This window comes from Pituophis catenifer, unplaced genomic scaffold (genome assembly GCF_029215685.1).
Source record: "Pituophis catenifer annectens isolate HBS135680 unplaced genomic scaffold, rPitCat1.0.hap2 SCAF_7, whole genome shotgun sequence".
Taxonomy (NCBI): domain Eukaryota; kingdom Metazoa; phylum Chordata; class Lepidosauria; order Squamata; family Colubridae; genus Pituophis; species Pituophis catenifer.
This window is the reverse complement of record NW_027256887.1, coordinates 30,889,292-30,902,560: the sequence shown is the minus strand read 5'-3', so window position 1 is coordinate 30,902,560 and position 13,269 is coordinate 30,889,292.

Sequence of the window (13,269 nt, the reverse complement as noted above, 5' to 3'; positions counted from 1 at the left end):
CGCTCCTGCTAAGCTCTGCGGCCTGAGAATACTGTTCTGCCACTGGAGCAGTCCTCCTGAGTAGCAGGCTCGAACCCAAGTAGCTCTTCACACTACTCCAACAGTAAAATGGTGCCTCCTAGGCTTCTTCCGATTTTGCATCAAAAAATTACAGCTGCCGGGACTTCCGCTTGGCTCCACAAGCTTTGAAGACGCTCTTTTACGAGTGCCCGATCCCTGGTTCCGTAAAAGCCCCAGAACAGCCGAAAAACAGCTGTCTGGAGGCTTGGAACCCTCTTCCCGGGCAAAGGGGAGAGAGAAGAGTCGACAGGCGGAGGTAGAGCCCCCCAAGTGCGCTAGGAGAAATCCTGGGGCACAAAGGGTGTGGGCTCCCTATAGAAGCCTGTCAAGCTGCTCCAGACCAGGGACGACTCCGCAAAAGCGGAGCTAGAAGCTGTGACCAAAATCTGCTGAAAATCAACGGGGGGACTTTTAACATCTTTACTTTGATTGCAGACAGAGCAAATCAGGAGAAAACAAAAGGAAAACTTGCACTTTAACTCCATTTTAAAATGCAGAAAATGGCGCCTGAGGGCGGGAGGAGGAAACTATCAGGGAAAGTGCTTGTTAAGGGTTGTTAAAGTTTGCAACAGTGATACAGCTACTGGATTACACCCTAAGAGAAAGTTTTAAAGTGGAAGCGTCCATGGAAAGAATTTGGTATTGAGGAAAAGAATTTGGTACTGACTTTAACTAAAATCTGGTTTTTATACTGTGTGGAAAAGAGTTGAATTGTTGTCCTGATAGCTGGATGAATACAAAGTGGCTGAAATATGGCTGACAACAGGGCTGGTGAATCAGCAAATTCCCAAGCCGTGACAGTCCAGGCTTTTCAAGAACTTTTAGACTCTTTTACTTCAGCCCTGTTGAATACAATTGAAAGGGCTTTTTCAAAAAAACAGCCTGGGAAAATATAAGCAGTTGTTAGAGGGACAGCAGGAAATTATTCAGAAGAATTTGTTTTTGGAAGATCAGGAGATGGACAGGATTAAGAGACTGGCTGGCACAGTTGAAACAAAGATTTTGGTGGACGTTTCCATTCAAATGACAGAAAAGCAACAAATAGTTTCTTTATTGCAAGCTGACAATCTTTATGGCAACAAATTTTGGCTATATGGACAAAGAAATGGACTGAATGATTATACAAGCAAGAAGAGACGAACTGGGGACTTCAAGTTAGAAAACGCGACCTCAAGAAGAGAGCGAGTATTTCAGAAACATCAACCTCAAATCACCATTTTAAAAGTTTCAAAAATAAAATTGGGGGTGCTGCTGAAAGAATTTATAAAAAAAAAAGGATTGGAAAAAATATAGAAAGAAGAGAAGAACAGAAGATTAAGAAAGAAATCTTCCTGTGGATTTTGAAATTGGCATCGGACAAATATGTGTTTTAATGGTATTAAGAGATTTATAAAATGTTTAACATAAGGTTATATTATTTTAAAATATATATGAGATAAATTGTATAAGCTTTTAAGATGCCTAATCCCTTGAAGCGAAGAGGATTAATGTTAAATTCAGAATTTTATTGCAAAATGATAATTAGTTTTGGATAGTAAAGGGCTGCTCTCTAAAAAGTTAGAGGTATTAAGATGGTTAATTGAAAATTTGAAAGACATCCTCCTGTAGATTCTGAAATTTATATTTGGTAAACAAGTGTTGCAAAGGTACCAAGAGATTTTTAAAATGCTTAACATAAGACTATATTATTTTAAAAGATATATGAGATAAAATGTGTAAGATTTTAAAATGAAAAATTTTTCTTTCTTTTTTTTTTTCTTTTTCTCTTTCTTTTTCTCTTTGAAGGAAGAGGATTAATGTTAAACTCAGAATTTCACTAGGGAGTAATGTTTAAAAAGAATGATGTTCGAGGGTATAGAAATGGAATTTATTCATGATTTTTACTGTTTGTAAGACTGCTAAAGTATTGGATTATACATCAAGGAAAAAAAATTTTATAAGTAGGAAGAATGAACTTAATTTAGAATATATAAAAGGGAAGTTGATGAATTGGAGCAAGGGAGTTAAAGAACATGTGGGAGTTTTGAACTTTATAATTTGTTAGTTTATTTTAGCATATGTTTGTTAGATGCTATACCCTGTTTTTGCTCTGGGAAGTCAGGGTTGGGTGGGGAGGGTGGGATAAGGGATGGGGGTGGGAAAGTGGTCAATAGAGAAATGTAGCAGAAGAAAGTATATTCTATGAGTAGAATATAGGTTGCTCAGACACTAAAGGAGGAAAATATTTCACAGCAAAGAAGTTAGAAAGGAGAGAGGAGGAGGGGGTAGGAAGAGGAGAGGGAGGGTGAGGAATGGAAGAAAGGAGAGAGGGAAGGGAAGGGGACGGGAGTAGGAGTGAAGGCGAGAAGGGGGGAAAGAAGAGAGAAGAGGGGAAAAGGGAAAGGAAGTAGGATGAGGTGGGAGAAGAAGCAGGAGAAAGTAGGAGAGGAGGGAGGGAAGGGAAAGAAAGGAGGAGAAGAAGAAGGTTTGTTGTGGAATGAGGGGAGAAAGAGAAGAAGAGCAACTCCGAATGTAATTAAAATGTCTTATTTTAATGCTTTCTTTAAGGGAAACATGTATATGTAGGATTTCTTATGTATAAGAAAACGTACAATTTCTATTATGTGGGGAAGGGGAAAGGGTGGGGGGAGAAAATTGTTTGTATTTCTTATAAAACTTTTCAATAAAAAAAAAATTACAGCTGCCGCAGCTTCCAACAACCCCAAAATGGCACTGACTGCAAAGAGGAGCCTTTATTACGCTCTGAAGCCAAACCTCTCTCTCCAGCGACGCTGCGATCATCACAGTCCAGCTAGCAGCTTCTTTGTCTTCAGTTTGAACTCAGCCTAAAGAGCTATAAGACAAGAGTCATCCATGCCTGGAATCTATTGGCACCTCACTGGAAAAAAATTGATTCACGCTAGAATGGGCACAATAACAAATAGGGTTTTTGGTTAAGGCTGTTTTTATTCCCCAACACAAGGAAAGTGAATGGATGAAATAGATTGCCTGGAACACCGAACCATAGAGCTCTTGTTGTGGTAGGAATAGAGATGCCCTACAAAGCTTTGTAGAAAGTTAGCACCCACCTCTCCTAGAAGAATGAAATATTTTGCGAAATAATATAAAAGGCAGAATATTATATTTCCTTAAAAAAGATAGGGGCTGCTTTCCCTTGGAAAGCAGCCCCCACCTTTCTTAATAGCCCAGCAGGACTGGGCCAGCCTATCTACAAGACAAAAGGCCTTCAGCTCCAGGATGATGGGATTATCCTTCAGGGCAAAGCCATTCAGCTACAATAGGAATTGCATCAGCCCAAGTTTCAACCAAGCTTGACTCAGAAAACTTACAAAATTAGCTATAATCCCTGCATAGCCCCATGGGAGTCTGACAGCAACCAATAAAATACATGTCCTTGCCACAGGAACAGGAAGCTCAAGAGCAAGGCCCAAGAGAGGATATAAATACATTCTCTCTCAACTCCATGTGTTCAGCTGCCCAGGACCTCAAACTCATGTGGTCCTGTCCATCAATAAACCATCTTTCCAATCAGCCTCCATGTTTCCAGTGTTTTTCTCCCCACTTGGAACTGAATCCAGATGGATATTTCTTCCAACAGCTTCTAACTAGTAACCTGGAATCTATGCATGGCAGAGCTGCCTACCATGATTGCCTACTTCATGCATTGGCCTCTGGCTCAAAACCCAGATGGGATGGAACGTTGGTCTTACCTGATATGATCCTTCTTGTTGAGTGGTGGCAGCATCCAGGAATGGGTTGTCCTCGTCTTCTAGCCAGTAGGACTGAGACTGTCAAAGCTGTGAGGACACCCCTACACCAACGGTCCCCAGCTTCTGACAAAGGAACTGTGACAGCTTCAACGTGTCATGGTCAGGAACAAATCAACAAGCAGTCAAGCAACAACATACAACCACCCCCCAGCAGACCGAGGCTGACTCCTAAGCAGAGTGGGGGTGGATGCTGCCACCACTCAACGAGAAGGATCGTATCAGGTAAGACCAACGTTCCTTCTCCATTGTAGTGGTGGCAGCATCCAGGAATGGGACATACCAAAGCGGTGCTGTCCTTACAGGTGGGCAGGAGCCCGGCCCTAGATCCCCTCATCAGTGTGCACCCGTTGGAGGACTCGCCTCCCAAAGGACGCCTCTGCAGAGGCATAGACATCAAGTTTATAGTGCCTAATAAAAGGGGATGGTGAGGCCCAGGTAGCGGCACGGCAAACCTCCTCCAGGAAGGCCTGCTTAGCCGATGCCGCATTTGTGGCCGCACTCCTAGTGGAGTGTGCAATCATACTCTTGGGCACTGGAAGGGCCTGCATTTCATAAGTTTTGGCAATACACGCCCGAATCCAGCAGCCCAGGGTCGAAGAAGAGTCCCTGGCCCCTAAGGACGCCGGCTGAAATGAAACAAAGAAAGACTCCATCTTCCTGAAGGAAGAAGTCCGCTTTATATAAATCTGGAGTGTTCTCCACATGTCTAATGTGTACCATTTACGTTCCAGCGCATTCACTGGGGTGGGACAAAAATTTGGGAGCACCAGCTCCTGGGCCCTGTGAAACCATGAGTTAACCTTCGGTAGGAAAGAAGGGTCCAAACGTAACACCATCCTGTTGGTATGAAAGACACACAGGTCTGACATCCCTGTCTTGATGTCCGTTGTCCCCACTTTTATTTATTCTAACACTAGAAGTCTTGCTAAATACAATACGGGACTCTAATATCTTGAAAGGTATAATGATTAGGCAAGAGGATTACAGAATAAAGGCATTTGCAGATGATCTGGTTGTTACCCTATCACAACCAATGGAATCAATAATCCTGATGAAGGACATTATACAAGACTATGGTAAAGTTTCAGGTTTTAGACTGAATCCAAAAAAGACTAAAATGATAGCTAAAAACATGACACAAGATCGTAAACATGAGCTTGAAAGGAGGGCAGGTTTTGAGACTGTACCTAAGGTAAAATATCTAGGAGTTCAGGTTGCAGAATTAAACATGAAATTGTTTCAAAATAACTATGAGGTGTTGTGGCGAGAGGTGCAGAAAGACATGGAGACTTGGAAAAAACTGCAGCTGTCTCTACTTGGAAGAATAGCAGCAGTTAAGATGAACATTTTGCCAAGATTTCTTTTTTTGTTTCAAATGATTCCGGTGCTTAAAAGTGATAAACAATTGAAAGTCTGGCAAACTGGACTTAATAAGTTTGTCTGGAACGAGAAAAAGCCGAGAGTGAAACTGAAAATTATGCAAGATGTTCCAGAAAGAGGAGGTCTTAAACTTCCAAACCTACAGTTATATTATGATGCAGCAGCTTTAACTTTAACAAGTGATTGGTTTGGAAGTAAAAAGGCTGGAATATTGAACGCAGAAAGTTTTGATCTTGAATTTGGATGGCATGCTTACTTATTTTATGATGACAAAGTTGATAAAGTATTTAAAAGTCATATACTTAGAGACTCTTTGATGAGAGTTTGGAAGAAGCACCGACTCAAATGGGATTATAAAATACCGCTATGGCTGGATCTTGGTCATACTTTGTGGAATACAAATATAATGTCACTCGGGGGGTTTTCATACAAAGAGGTTCTTTTTACAGATGCGGGCAGATGGCAGCTGAAGACATTGCAGACACTGTTGGACGAAGGGATTAATTTAACTTGGTTACAATATAATCAATTACAATTGAGATGGAAAGAGGACCAAAAAACTGGTATTATGTTGCATGAGGAAGAATTGGTTAGACATATAAAAGAGAAAGGTCCAATGCATATCAAAAGGCTTTATAATGTTTTGCTAGAAAGGGATTCAGAAACTGAATTAGTTAAAGATTGTATGATTAAGTGGGCACAAAATTTTGAAGAACCAGTGATGTTGGAAACATGGGAAAAAATTTGGGTTCAGAATGTTAAATTTACACAGTCGCAGAACCTGAGGGAAAATTTCTATAAAATGTTTTATAGATGGCATTTAGATCCCAAAAAGTTGTCATGTATGTACCCTAATGTTCAGCCAAAATGTTGGAGATGTGAATGTTTGGATGCTACGTATTATCATGTTTGGTGGACCTGTAGGAAAGTTAAGGCTTTTTGGATAAAAATTTGGTGGGTCATGCAGAATGTTTTGAAGAAAAAAATTCAATTCTCTCCACAATTGTTTTTATTGGGTATAGTTAAGGGTTTTACATCGGGTGAAACAAAATTGATATTGTATATGATAACAGCAGCAAGATTGTTGATAGGTAAATATTGGAAAAATGAAGCTCTGCCCACTATTGAGGAATGGACTTTGAAGACGGCCAGTTTTGCAGAGATGGCGAAGATTTCAGCATACTTAAAAGATTGTTCACAAGAGACTTATGAATGGGAATGGAAAAGGTGGATAGAATATGTTCAGAACAAATATCAAACTAGAAAGTATCAAATAGCTTTTATTTGAAAATAATGTATTAGAAATATTTTAAGGTAATGAGGGTAAAAAGAAAAACTATACAGGGGAGGAAGGGGTTCAAGTTTTTACATAAGTGTTATATTAAGGGTTTTTTTGTGTGTGTTTTTTTTATCTTTCTTTACCAGTTATGAGTATATTATAGGGAAGTCTGGGAGGAGGGGAGGGTTAGGGAGGGTTAGGGAGGTTGGGAAGTTTGGGGTGGGGGGTGGGGGGGGAAAAAGGGTGAAAATGTAATTGTAAAACTTTTGCAATAAAACTTTTGCAATAGAAAGACACACAGGTCTGGACGGACAGAAAGAGCTGCCAGTTCTGAGATCCTCCTGGCTGAAGTTATGGTGACCAGGAAGGCCACCTTGAAGGACAGGAAACGCAAGGAGGCCTCTCACAGGGGCTCAAAGGGACCTTCCATCAGGGCCTGCAACACCTTGGTGAGGTCCCAGGTCGGAAAACGGTGAACCTCCAGAGACCTAAGATTTGCCACGCCCCTGAGGAACCTTTGACTGTTAGGGTGGTGAGCCAGGGAGTCCAAACCCCCACAGGAGAAAACTGAGGAGACAGCTACCACCTGGCGGCGGAGCGTGTTGGGCGATAGCCCCTTTGTCAGCCCCACTTGCAGAAACTGAAGAATCTGAGGCACAATCACTAAGGTTGGGTCAAGGGCCGACTTACTACACCAGGAGCAAAATGCCCGCCAAGTGGCATCATAAATCCGATTGGTAGACGCCCTCCGGGAGGCCTGGATGGTGTCAATGACCTCGAAAGAATAGTGGCCCAGGCTCAGAGCCTGCCGCTCAAACACCAGGCGGTCAAGTGGAACCACTGAGGATCCGGATGGGCCACTGCCCCCTGGCTGAGGGAGACTCTGTCCGGCGGTATTCTCCAAGGCCTGGCCACCGAAAGGGCCACTAAGTCGGCAAATCAAGGGTGGCGTGGCCAGTGCGGTGCCAACAGGATCACTTCTGCCCGCTCTGCAAGAATCTTCTTTACCACCCTCGGGATGAGGGGAAGAGGTGGAAAGGCATAGTGCAGTTCTGCTGGCCAAGGGCTGCGAAGTGCATTGACTTTCTCCGCCCACGGAACCACAAACCTTGTGAAGAATCTGTCCAGGTGAGCATTGTTAGGGTGGCGAAGAGGTCCACCGTCGGCTGTCCAAAGCGCTTCACCATTTCCTGAAATCTGGGTCCAGGCGCCACTCTGCATGGTCAATTGTAGCCCTGCTGAGCCAATCAGCCCTAACATTGACGATCCCTGCAATATGCTCGGCCCACAATGATATCTGGAGCTGCTCTGCCCAGAGGCAAAGGCTTGTTGTGGGTACACCTAAATACACCCACATTACACCAATTCTCTGCAAGCTGCACTGGCTCCCTATTGGTCTCCGGGCACAATTCAAGGTGTTGGTTATTACCTTTAAAGCCTTAAATGGCTCAGGGCCAGGCTATCTTCGAGACCACCTTCTACCGCATACCTCCCAGCGACCGGTAAGATCCCACAGAGTTGGTTTCCTCTGGGTCCCGTCAGCTAAACAATGCTGGCTGGCGGGCCCGCGGGGGAGGGCCTTCTCTGTGGCTGCCCCAGCTCTCTGGAACCAGTTACCTCCTGAGATCCGAACTACCCTCCTGAGATCCGGACTACCCCCACCCTATTGGCCTTCCGGTGAAGACCTGGCTTTTCTGGCAGGCCTGGGGCTGTTGATCTCGCTGTTGCAATCTTGCGAGATCCGGCCATGAATGATGTGCATGGCCTTTTAATGTTTTTAAAATGTTTTTATAATGTTTTAAAATAATTTTTCTATGTTCATTGTTCACATTATTTTTGCTGTAAGCCGCCCAGAGTCCTTTGGGAGTTGAGCGGCATAGAAATGCGATAAATTAAATTAAATTAAATTAAATTAAATTAATTAATTAAATTAAATTAAATTAAATTAATTAAATTAAATGGCGCTCAGCCTCCTCCATAAGGGCCCTGGACTGGGTACCTCCTTATCTATTGATGTGTGCCTTGGCGGCCACGTTATCAGTGAGAATCAAAAGGCGTCTGCCTGTCACCAGATCCTGGAACTCCCTAAGGGCCAGAAGAACAGCCCTGAGTTCCAGCCAATTAATGTTATGGGCCAAATCTGCTGGAGACCACCTGCCCTGGGCTACCCTATCCTGCAGATGGGCTCCCCAACCAAAGAGACTGGTATCAGTCGTAACTGTTAAACACTCCGGCTCCTTAAATGTACAACCTATTGTCAAACCCGGGGAAAGCCACCACCCCAGGGAATGCAAGGCGGGTGGAGGTAGGCTAACCTTGTGCAAAGAGGTACTTGTACCCGCCCTCTGATAAGGAAGGAGAACCCACTGTATGGCCCTGGCATGCAAACGCGCCCACCACACAATTGATATACAGGATACCATCTTGCCCAGCAGTCACGAAAGCATCGACAAGGGCACCGAATGAGCTCCCTTGACTTGATGAACCAGATCAATAAGACTCGCCCTACAGTAGAGGAGAGATAGACCCTGCATTCAACAGTATCAATCTCCGCTCTAAATGCAGTAACTGTGTGGTAGGGACCAGATGACTTTTAGTCAGGTTGACAGAAAACCCGTGCTCCTGTAGCACCTGCATGGTGTCCTTGAGGTCCGCACATGCCATTTCGTGAGATGCAAATTGGATCAGGATGTCATCCAGATAGCACTGGACATGCATGGGGCGAGCTCGCAGGTGGGCAGCTAAGACCGCCAACACCTTCGTGAAAACCCTGGGCACTGACAACAGGCCAAAGGGTAAGGCTCAATACTGATAGTGCCGGTCTGCATAACAGAAGCGGAGATATTTCCTATGACCTGAACAAACGGGGATATGTAAATAGGCCTCAGTAAGGTCAACTGAGGTGAGGAAGTCGCCCTCCCTGATGCTGTCCAAAATGGACTTAAGAGAATGCATCTTGAACCGTTTGTAGATAACGTAGCGGTTCAGTCTTTTGAGATCCAGAATTGCCCTGTACCCGCCCGAGGCCTTCAGAATTACAAAGAGGGTGGAATAAAACCCCATCCCCTGCTCGACCTCTGGAACTGGTTGAATGGCATGTATATCCAAAAGGTGTTGGATAGCAGTTTCCATGAGGGTCCGTTTGACCGGATTACCCAAAATCGGGCAAGAGATGAAAAACCTCGGGGGAGTAGAGAGGAACTCTAAGGAGAGGCCCAAACGGACCGTCCCCAGAACCCATGCATCCGTTGTGATACCGTCCCAGCGCCTGGCAAAATAGGCCAGGCGTCCCGCAATGGGAGGGTTCATGAGGCAATTATCGCTGGCGCCAGTAAGGATGGCTCCCTCCCCCTAGAAAGGGCCGCTTAGGAGGGAATTGCTTAAACTTCCCTGCCCTATCCTGAGATTGACCCTGCCTAGGTTGGAACAGGCGCTGCGCCCTAGGTGAGCCAAACCCCCCATCAGGGCCTCGGAAGGACTGGCTTCTGAAATATGGAGAAGGACGTGAGTCTGTCCGTCGAGAAAGGGAAGGGAGGACTTTACGTTTGTCTTTAGTTTCCACCAGCAATGGCTCCAGCGACTCTCCAAAGACATTGTCTGGCGGACGGTACCCTGAGGAGGTCCACTCTGTGAGAGCGTACTGGCCGGTGGGAGACTATTGGTGGCAGAAGGTGATCTCGTAAGTACCCCAGCCCTAAGCCATGGAGCGCTTTAAAGGTGGTCACCAACACCTTGAAGCGCACCCGGAAGACCACCGGGAGCCAGTGCAGCTCGTGCAGGAGAGGTGTCACATGGGAGCGCCTCATCGCCCCATAATCCCCCGCGCGGCCGCGTTCTGGACCAGCTGGAGCCTCCGGGTGCACCCCAGGGGGAGCCCCATGTAGAGCGTTGCAGTAGTCCAGGCGGGAAGTGACGAGTGCCTGAGTGACTGTGCGTAGGGAGTCCCGATCTAGAAAGGGGCGTAACTAGCGTATCAGGCAAACCTGATAAAAAGCCCCCCTGGCCACGGCTGTAAAATGATCTTCTAAAGACAGCCGTGCGTCCAGGACGCCGCCCAAGTTACGAGCCCTCTCCGTGGGGGCGAGTGATTCGCCCCCAATAGCCAGCGATGGAGTAGAGACTCGGGAATTGGGCCCCTGGCCTCCAGCGACCAAAACGGGGCGAAGAGAGTGTGTCCGGATAGGACAGGGACTCCTCTTTCCGGCGACCACTGTCCTTTGACAGCTCGGGCTTTGCTGTCATCCCAGCTGCCCTTCGGCTCAAAGCGGAGTGCTAAGCTCCCCACTGAGCCGGAATTCACAAGAGCCAATGTCCAGGCTCTGGGTCAGCGCAGCGAGCAAGCTCGATCTGGCTGCCCAGTCAAGATCACCAGCCGGTGGCCTGACTTGCCGCAAAGCGGCCCTCAGCGGGCTCGTGCTGGAAGCACTTCATGCTGGAATCTAAGCCAACTAAACTGTAAATAAAAAGGGGAAAAGTCTACAGAAAAAGCAATATCCAAGCAATCAGCAAGCATTCAGGAATGGTTGACCAAGCAAAGACACGTCTGTCCACCGCCAGGACTGAGACAGAAACTGGGGACCGTTGGTGTAGGCGTGTCTTCACAGCTTTGACAGTCTCAGTCCTATTGGCTAGCAGACGAGGACAACCCATTCCTGGATGCTGCCACCACTACAATGGAGAACACATCTATTTGGTGCTTTAATGAGATAAGATTACCAGGTATATAGTTCAGGACACAACTCATATTTCAAAAGTAGGCAATACATGAGTAAATAAAGAGCCAGTTTGATCTAATTGTTAAGGCACTGGGTTATAAAGCAAGAGTCAGTAAGTTGAAGTCCTGCCTTGGCCATGAAAGCCACCTTGAGCTTACTTACTCTCAACCCTATTCATCTCACATGGGTGCTGTGGGAAAAATAGGAGAAGGAAGATGTGTTGGATATGCTCACTGCCTTATAAAAATAAAAGGATATAAAATCAATACATGATTTTAGCGCATCTTTGTAGTCAGTTTGCATTCAGGAAAGTAGGACTCGTGAGTCCATTTAGTTGAAGCAAAGGAACTTTTACTGAAACTGGTTGCAGCAAAGCGAAATCGGGTGTTTCCACGCAAAATACAAAACTATTATTTCCAATTCCCAATCCCTCCCCCCATGAGATCAGTCTCTCAGCCAGCCAATGTGATGCCGGTAAGATGGTTTGAGAAACTGAGGTATGAAACTAATAACATTCCATTCTCAGGGCAAATGGCCTTGAAGATCTTGCTGGTTTGGTGATCTGTTCTTCTTCCATTGTCATTTCCCCCTCCCATTCCCTACTACAACCACCACCCCATTTCCCACTATTTGACACATACGTATGGATTGCCCAAATATCTCCTCTCTCCCTTCCCCTTTAATAGCAGGAACCAAGCAAGGTGCCAGGCTGAAAATGGAGACCCTGACACCTTGTAGCTTTTTGGAACAGCTTCTAGGAGTTGCAGCAAGCATAAATGTATCCAGAACATAGTAATCCTTTCTTTTTAATCAATATTGGTCAATACTCCAATTCTTTTTCAATATCTGTAAGATGATCTGGTTAAACCAGACAGGAAATGTGACAGATGATTGATTGATGACAGATTTGATTTATTGTAAGGCTAATTAACAGAAGTTAATGTTAGCACAAAAGTTCCTGCCAACACCTTTAACTGCATGTTCTATTAGGGCAGAGTCCTTTCTAAGTTTCTTTCTCTGACAGTTGAACCACTGGGGGCACATGTTTCTTGTCTGATTTCCTAGGCAGCATTTCATCCCCGCTGTTTCCTCAAGGTCATTCCCACATTTTGTTAAAAATCTAACCCCCCAAGACTGAATTCTTTCCTTGCTCCTTTTAATACCCATGTGGGAAGACACTTAAAAGATATTTGAACACCTTCCAACCCAGTTCTTATATTCACAACTATTCACTCACCAATGAACATACCACAGTTCACTAAATCTGTAGGGGTATCCACTGGCAGTAAGTGACCAAAGAATTACAAAAAATAAAATTAAAATGCATCAAACCATTTTTACAAATCATTGTTTTCAGTCTACTACTTTATAAATTGTTTAAACATGACCAGTGTCATTTCTCTCCTTGAAAATGGATTAATAATTTGTTCAAAATCAATAAAACTAGTCTAATAACAAAAGGCAAACTTGTTCATGGATGCTGGAAGTACATAAGAGTTCAACATTTTAATGAGCAAATACACCAGATTGAATGAACTGCAATTGATGCTTGGTATTTAGATTTTTTAAACACAGAAATATAAAAATCCTAAAGACCTAAAGGTTAATCATGTTTCCAAAGAGGTACAAGAAGTCAGTTTAATCTCAGTTGTTGAATAAGCTACTATTGGTTAGATTCCAACATTACACTAGTTTGTAAACATATTTAAAAATAAAAATCAGGGTACCACCAATAAAGCAATCCACAGAATGCTAACTCAGTGTCTTCCAGAGCAAGGTATTATTTGGTTGATATGGGAGAAATCCCTTTTTGGTATTATGTTAGTACTGATCTATATAAACAGTTGCTCTCAAGATTGTGTATAAATATAACCAAGCATTATTATGGCTTTTGTTCTAAAATATGATTTTATATTCTCAATATAATATTGTTATATTAATAATGTAACAATAGCAGTTTTGCTCTCTTGATCTTTAAAGGCAATCTGAATGAAATAGTATACATCAACACTATTCAGAAAATTGTTGATATGATACATTTCTCCTGATGTGCTCTGAGAACATA